The 8,070-nt window shown below is 46.1% G+C and overlaps 1 pseudogene; it reads right to left on the bottom strand.

Annotated features, from left to right (window-relative positions):
• Nucleotides 1-535: 535 nt before the first annotated feature.
• Nucleotides 536-1,915, bottom strand: LOC127413795 (uncharacterized; annotated as a pseudogene).
• Between the last annotated feature and the right edge of the window lie 6,155 nt (nt 1,916-8,070).

Below are 8,070 nucleotides of genomic sequence, written 5' to 3'. Positions count from 1 at the left end.
CTTACCTAAGACCATATAAGGACCTGCACGTGCTGCTGTTCCTCAGTAAGTATATTTGCTTCTCGTGCAGCAAGCGGGGCAAGCTTGGTGGATCTCTCCACTCGATGTTTCAGAGAACTGGGGTTACGCTAGTAACCTATTGTTCTCTTTCATCATCTCATGTTCGAGATCCACCTATGGGAGACATTGACAGCTCCCCGATTGCCCAATACACTCACAGTAAGTCCCTGCAAGCCAGTTAAGGGAATGGTCACCTCAAAGAGGCGGTGCTTGACACATCCCATAATCACACACCTGGCAACTCTGAAGCACACAAGTGAGAACTGTGCACAGGCAGAGCATGAATAACATGTTAGTGGCACAAACATAAAAATCAGCCCAGCAGCATATATACAATGAAAATAGCACCCAGGCAGGAATGTAAATGCATGCTTGGTGACATGAATGTGCACGGCTAACCGGCCCATATCCTCTTTTTCTCACTCTTTATATATATAAATATAAAAAGAAAGAAAAGGAGCTAACAGGGGAAGGGCTATGAAGAATCCAACCCCAAGACTACCCCAAGGGTCCTGGTAACATCCAGCCGGTAGTAACGTACAAAAGTATGGGGAGAAGCCCAGTTGGCAGCAGAACAGATGTCCTGCAATGAAACTCCCCTAAACAGAGCCCAAGAGGCGGCCATGCCCCTCGTGGAGTGGGCTCTGAGGCCTTCTGGAGGCTGCACTCCCCTAGATTCAAATGCAAAAATTATAGCTTCCATAAGTCAATGTGAGAGGCGTTGCTTAGAAATGGGATTCCCAGTGTGAGGGGGGTCCCAAGAGATGAAGAGCTGATCACTCTTCCGAAAAGCACTGGTCCTATCCAAGTACGCCTGCAGGGCACGGACAAGACACAGAGCATTCAGCCTCTGATCCTCTGCAGAGGAAAAAGGAGGAGGGTGAAAAGCGGAAAGCTCCATTACCTCACATGAAAACGCTGGGAAGCATTAAGGCACAAAGGCCGGGTTGGGCCAAAGGAAAACCTTATCTCCACTAAAAGAGAATTTAGTGCAGGAGGAATGAACAGAGAGTGTATGCAAGTCACTGACACATTTAGCTGATGCTAAGGCCAGGAGCAAAGCTGTCTTGAAAGACAGCAATTTTAGGGAAATGCTTCCCAGGGGCTCAAAAGGCTGCTGAGATAAAGCCTCCAACACCACAGAGAGGTCCCATTCAGGAACAGTTCTCCTAGTAACTGGGAGAGAATGGCGGGCGTCCTTCATAAATCTATGAATGAGGGGGTGCTGCCCTGCCGTTGAGCCGTCAAACCCAAAATGACAAGCAGAAATAGCCACCAGGTAGACCTTAATGGTGGAAAAAGACCTGCCCTTATCCATAAGGTCTTGTAAAAAACACAAAATATCAGAGACTGAACATTGATATGATGTGAAACCGTGCCCATCACACCACCCTTCAAACACTTGCCACTTACAGTCATATAAGGACCTTGTGGAGGAGGCCCTAGCTTTCTGTATAGTGGCAACCACACATGGGGGGAGCCCCATCGAGCTTATGTTTGTCCTCTCACGTGCCAAGCCCAAAGGTGATGTATCTCCCCGTTCGCTTGAGCCAACAGGTCTGTGCCACGGCTGGACATGCAGAAGAGGAATTATCTCTGCCAGCCATGGTGCTTTGGGCCACCTGGGTGCTATCAAAATAAGGGACAGGCCTTGCTCTCTCACCCTGGCCAGGGTGGGTATTAATAGGCACAGGGGAGGGAATGCGTAGAGCAGCACTTTGGGCCACGGGTGGGCTAGTGCGTCCACGCCGAGGGGCGTGTCCTCGTCCTTTAGCGAGAAGAACATAGGACAATGAGAGTTTTCACGCGAGGCGAAGAGATCTATTGTCGCCTGTCCGAATCTCTCCCACAACATGCCCACTATCTGAGGGTGGAGGTGCCAGTCTCCACAGAGCGGGTTCCCCCTTCGACAGAAGGTCCGCACCCCTGTTCAAAATGCCTGGAACATGGGTCGAGCATAATGACAGGAAGTGCCGCCTGCTCCACACTAAAAGCCTGTGAGCTAGAGCATGAAGCTTGAGCGAGCGCATTACATCCTGGTGATTGATATGTGCCACTGCTGTGGTATCGTCGCAGCGAACAAGCACATGATGCCCCTGCAAGCAGGGCAGAAAATGATTCAGAGCTTTCCATACAGTCATGAGCTCCAAATAATTTATGTGGGCTGAACGAAGTTCGCTTGGCCACGAACCGTTCACTGTCCTGCCCTCCTGAGTGGCTCCCCACCCTGTCTGTCATTACCACTTTTCACAACATAACAGCCCTGAGAGGGGTCCCATGTGTGTAAAAACCTGCGCTCCTCCAGTGGCGCAAGGCTGCTGTGCACAAGCGCTTCACTGTAACAGAGCGACAGAGATCGCGTAACTGGCTGAAGTGGAGGGATAAAACCTACTTCATGAATGCCCTCATTCGTAGAAGGCCCAAAGGCAAAACCTGAATAGCTGATGCCAAAAGACCCTGTAATCTGAGACATGTGCAAAATTGCACTTTCGCCCCCTCCTTGAATTGTGATAGACAATTCATTAGAGAGAGAATGCACTCTTGTGAGAGGCACGAGCGCATGGAGATTGAATTCAGCTCCAGACCCAGGAATATAACATTCTGAGCGGGTGTAAAATTGCTCTTGTTCACATTCACTCTGAACCCGAGTGATGTGATGTGTGCGAGCACACGGCGAGTGTCTTGCACCACTTTCTCCTTGGAATTGGCTATGATTAACCAGTCGTTTATGTATGTTAGGATCTTTAGACCCGTTATTCTCAGCGGCGCTAAGCCCGCCTCCGCACATAGACAGAACACCCTCGGACTCAGCGAGAGGCCAAAAGGAAGGACTGTGAATTCGTAAGATATGCCCTGATAGGCGAAACGAAGAAATTTCCTGTGCGGTGGGTAAATGTTGATGTGGAAAAAAGCATCTTTCAGATCGACTGATGTGAACCAGTCGTTCTGATGAATAGAGCGAGCGAGTGTGCCGTGTGTTAACATTCTGAAATTGTATTTCCTCAAATGTTTGTTCAACACTCTGAGATCCAGAATAGGATGAGCCGTCTTTCTTTGGAACTAGGAAATAACAGGAGTAAAACCCCTGGTTGCATTGATCTAGGGGTACTACATGAATCACCCCCTTCCCGAGGAGGGAGGAGATTTCCTCTTTCAGAATGTGAGCAGTGCTCTCCTCTGTGTGAGGAAGGCGTGGGTTTCCTGGCAAACTGGAATCTGTACCCATTCATTATGGTTCGAAATCACCCACTCCGGAGCCGACACAGCCTGCCAAGCTGTTGTGAGACTCGCAAGTGACCCCACATGAACTGGGGAAGCGCTCATAGCTGCGTTTATGCCTGATTTGCTCATTTGTGATGCAATGGCACCATCTAGTGGACAAATTAAGGGCGACATGTGGGGTTGCAGAGAGATATTCTCTCTCTGTAATGAATTCATTTGATTCGTTTGATTTTTTGTGTTTTTTTGTGTGTTGGGAAACACTAGGGCCAAGGCCTTTGTTGAATGGGTGAGAGAAATGTAATGGGGCGGTGTGGTGACACTGCTTGTGTACTTTTTCTCACTGTAAACACCTTCAGCACGGGGAGGCTCCCCGACATGAGCAGGATGGGGGAAACACACATTGTTCTGCACTGAACACACAAGGTGGACACCCACTGGTGGGGGGGAGGCTGACCCCACTGAGAGAAAACCTCCTTTTTTTGAATGGGTGAACTAGGAGGGCAGGATAGGGGTCCGGGGGGCTGGAGAACGTGGACTCAAAGCCCCCTGAGGCCATGCATCAGGCCGGCCATTTACGTTTAGAGTTGGAGGGGGTAGAATTGGGGGGTTTCTTGGCCGCAGCCGCGGCAAAAGACATTCTCCCCCAGGGCTTAGCGGAGGGTGGGTTACTCTGCTGAGGAGGTGGTATGTTGTGTGACTTTGCCTTACCAGGGTGCTGGATAGGACACCCCGTGGCAGGAGGGTTGGGTGGCCGCGCGGGGGGTGCCTGGCGGGGTGCCGCTTTCCTGGGAAGGCATAATTTAAGCGCTTCGGCCCCGGGAGGCACCCAGGAGTGCATCGTCGTCACCGTTTCCCCCGTCAGACTCAGAAAGTTCGGGGTCGGTGCACTGGGTAGTGGCAACCTTGAGCCTCTGGCGCAGGAGTTTTTTGGGCAGCGCCAGGCAATGGCTACAGTTTTCCGGGAATTCTAGAGCCTCCTCTGTGTGTTTGAGACCCATGCAAACGACACAGAAAGGATGAGGGTCTCTGGTGGCAATGAGGGTGGGCAGCCTGACTGGTAGTTTGAGCGAGCGTGGGCAGCTTGCAGCACACAGAAACAGCTAACCTGGCTGAAGCAAGACAGTCACGTCTGGCGGAGGCTGATCTGAACGATATGTCCTCCTGTAGACAAAATTGTGAAAGTCCAATTCCAACCGAGCTGAGAGAAACAGAGGTCGTGAGAAGCAAATGTCAGCTGAGGAACAGCAGCACGTGCAGGTCCTTATATGCTCTTAGGTAAGGGGGCGGGTCCTTACCAGGCATAGGTCACGCGCTTCTGTCTGTCTAGCCAGACTTGGTGCAATTGGATGCTTCTGCAGAGGTCAGGTACGGATGCCCTTCCCATAGGTGGATCTCGAACATGAGATGATGAAAGAGAACTATGCACTCCTACAGTTGCTGCCAAGCCAGAGTCCCCCGTCATGGCCGCCACGTTCCAAGAGTCAGCGTTGCAAGCCTCATCTGTCCCAGAGCCAGCGTTTCAAGCCTCGTCTGTCCCGGAGCCAGCATTGCAAGCCTCAGCCACCATGTCTGCCTCATCATGCCATGTTGCCACATCTGCCAAATCATGCCATGTTACCATGCCTGCTATGCCTATTCAAAAGGCCCTGCCTTGCTATATTGCCACATTTCCGTCCCCTGAGCCCACAACGGCTCCGTCCTCTGAGTCTCCCACGGCTCCACCTTCCTTCATCGAGCCTCCCACGGCTCCACCTTCCGATTCTTCCACAGCTGTGCTCACGGCCTTCCGGAAGCGGAAGAGGAGAAGGAGGTCTCCTACTCCCCAGGCACTGCCTGTGTTCATGGCCACGGAGACCGTTCCCATCACTGCCTGTGCTCATGACCACGGAGGTCGTTCCCCTGTCACTGCCAGTGTTCACGGCCATGGAGGTTGTTCCTCTGTCACTGCCAGTTTGCACAACCACAGAGATCGTTCCCCTGTCTCTTCCTGTATTCATAGCCACAAAGGCTGTTCCCCCGTCAATGCCAGTGCCCATGACCACGGAGGTCGTTCCCTCATCACTGTCTGTGCTCACAGCCACTAAGACTGTTCCCCTGTCATGGCCAGTGCCCGAGCCTTCCACGGCTCTGCCCTCTGAACCGCTCCCTCCGGAAAACTGTCCAGTGGTTGCAGCCCAGAACTCTGTCCCCTCTGCCCCGTGGCCACCTCCCAGGCCTCCTGACCCTGTCCCTGTCCTGTGGCCGCCTCCCAGGCATCCTGTCCCTGCCCTGTGGTCACCCCCCAAACCGCCGGACCCCACTCCCTTCCTGGAGCCGCCACCAAACCCACCACCGGCTCTGCCCTGGTCTCCTGCTCCACGCCCTGTCTCGCCAGGCCATGCCTCAAGGACCCCAACCCCCCAGCTCCCTATTGAACTCTGTTAGTTTATGTTTGGCCATCGGGAGCCGCCCCTTGTGGGGGGGATATGTCATGTTTTAATGTGTTTTTGTTCATGTTTTGTGTTTATGTCTTTTATTTTACAAATGTAGTTCCTTGTTCCAGTTTCCTCTTTCTTGTCATGTGATTTCCTGTTCCCGCCATGTTTCATGCATTTTGTTCTTATTGGTTCCTTGTCATGTGACCCTCTTGTTCCACCATGTTTATTAGTCCTGTCTCTTCATTGGTCTATGTTTATGAGTCTTGTTATCAGTTCTGTTTTATCATTGTTCATGTTTCATTGCCTTGTTATCTTGTTCATTAGTTTAGTCTCGTCATTGGTTGTCTCTGTCATGTGGTTACCCATGTTCATGTATTTAAGCCCTCATATTTGCCATTGTCTTTTGTCGAGTATTGTTTTGGTGTAACGTTGTCAAGTTGCTTATGTTTGTTTCATTTTGGATTTCACGTTGTTAATAAATACTGCACTTGGGTTCACTCGTCATCATCTGTTCCTGTCTTCAGCCTGTCTCAACGTTACAATTACTTTTATATCAGGTCTTATCGCACTTCATTTAAAATGAAATATCTGATGAAACATCCAGTTGAAGAAATACAAACACAGTTTCCTTGCATTAAGTTTGCAGTCGAAACTTGAACTGGATGTTGCACTGAAAATGGAGAAGACTCCAATTACAAAAAGCTGGTGGATGACTTTGTCTTGTATTGTAGAAAACAACTGCAGCTGAATATCACAAACATAAAAAAGCTGGTGGTGGACCTTGAAGGAACACCTGAGTCTGACTATCATTGAGGCACAGGACGCAACAGTACATCAGAGCAGATGACCAAAAATATGTAAAGGAAATTATCAGAAAGGACAGCTATACTAGACTTGATATACATTTACTGAAGTCAGATGTTAAAGCATCCTCTCCACAACAGCAATTTTATGAGCACCGTACTCTAGGAAGCAATAAAGCAGACTTTATTATGCCATCTGTCCTGTTAAGCCTATATAACAGGAAGCAGATACAGTATTAACAGAAATGTATAGAATTGTTTCTAAAATAATTGATTTCTGTATTCATATAATAGAACATACTGTAATAATCTCACCTTTTGTAAGTCCATTTATCCTCTGAAAGGTTACTACAACATTTAAAATGAGAAAATATCATTTTGGTGAATTTTAGGGAATATTTTTCTAAAATAATTGATTACTGTACTTATATAATTGATCATACTGTAATAATCTCACCTGTAGTCAGTCCGTCTATCCTCTGGGAAGTTACTACACTCTTTAGAATGTTAAAATATCATTTTGGTGAATTTTAGTGATTTTTTTTTCTAAAATAATTTATTACTGTACTTATATAATTGATGATACTGTAATAATCTCACCTGTATTAAGTCCATCTATTTTCTAGGAAGTTACTACAGCCTTTAGAATAAGAAAATATCATTTTTGTGAATTTTTGTGATTTTTTTTTCTAAAATAATTGAATACTGTACTTATATAATTGATCATACTGTAATAATCTCACCTGTAGTAAATCCATCTATCCTATAGGAAGTTACTACAGCCTTTAGAATGAGAAAATATCATTTTGGTGAATTTTAGTGAATATTTTTCTAAAATAATTAATTACTGTACTTATATAATTGATTATATTGTAATAATCTCACCTGTAGTAAGTCAGTCTATCATTTGGGAAGTTATTACAACACTCTGAATGTGAAAATATCATTTTGGTGAATTTTTGTGAATATTTTTCTAAAATAATTTATTACTGTACTTATATAATTGATCATACTGTAATAATCTCACCTGTAGTAAGTCCATCTATACTCTAGGAAGTTACTACAACCTTTAGAATGAGAAAATATTATTTTGGTGAATTTTAGTGAATATGTTTCTAAAATAATTGATTACTGTACTCATGTAATTGATCATACTGTAATAATCTCACCTGTAGTAAATCTGTCTATCCTCTAGGAAGTTACTACACCCTTTAGAATGTTAAAATATAATTTTGGTGAATTTTAGTGATTTTTTTTCTAAAATAATTGAATACTGTACTTATATAATTGATGATACTGTAATAATCTCACCTGTAGTAAGTCCATCTATCCTCTGGGAAGTTACAATAGCGTTTATAATGAGAAAATATAATTTTGGTGAATTTGAGTGAATATTTTTCTAAAATAATTGAATACTGTACTTATATAATTGATGATACTGTAATAATCTCATCTGTAGTAAACCCATCTATCCTCTGGGAAGTTGCTACACCCTTTATAATGTGAAAATATTGTTTTGGTGAATTTTAGTGATTTTTTTTTTTTTTTTTTCTAAAATAATTGATTAC

This window comes from Myxocyprinus asiaticus, chromosome 23 (genome assembly GCF_019703515.2).
Source record: "Myxocyprinus asiaticus isolate MX2 ecotype Aquarium Trade chromosome 23, UBuf_Myxa_2, whole genome shotgun sequence".
Lineage (NCBI taxonomy): Eukaryota > Metazoa > Chordata > Actinopteri > Cypriniformes > Catostomidae > Myxocyprinus > Myxocyprinus asiaticus.
This window is presented reverse-complemented; position numbering and strand designations above follow the sequence as displayed.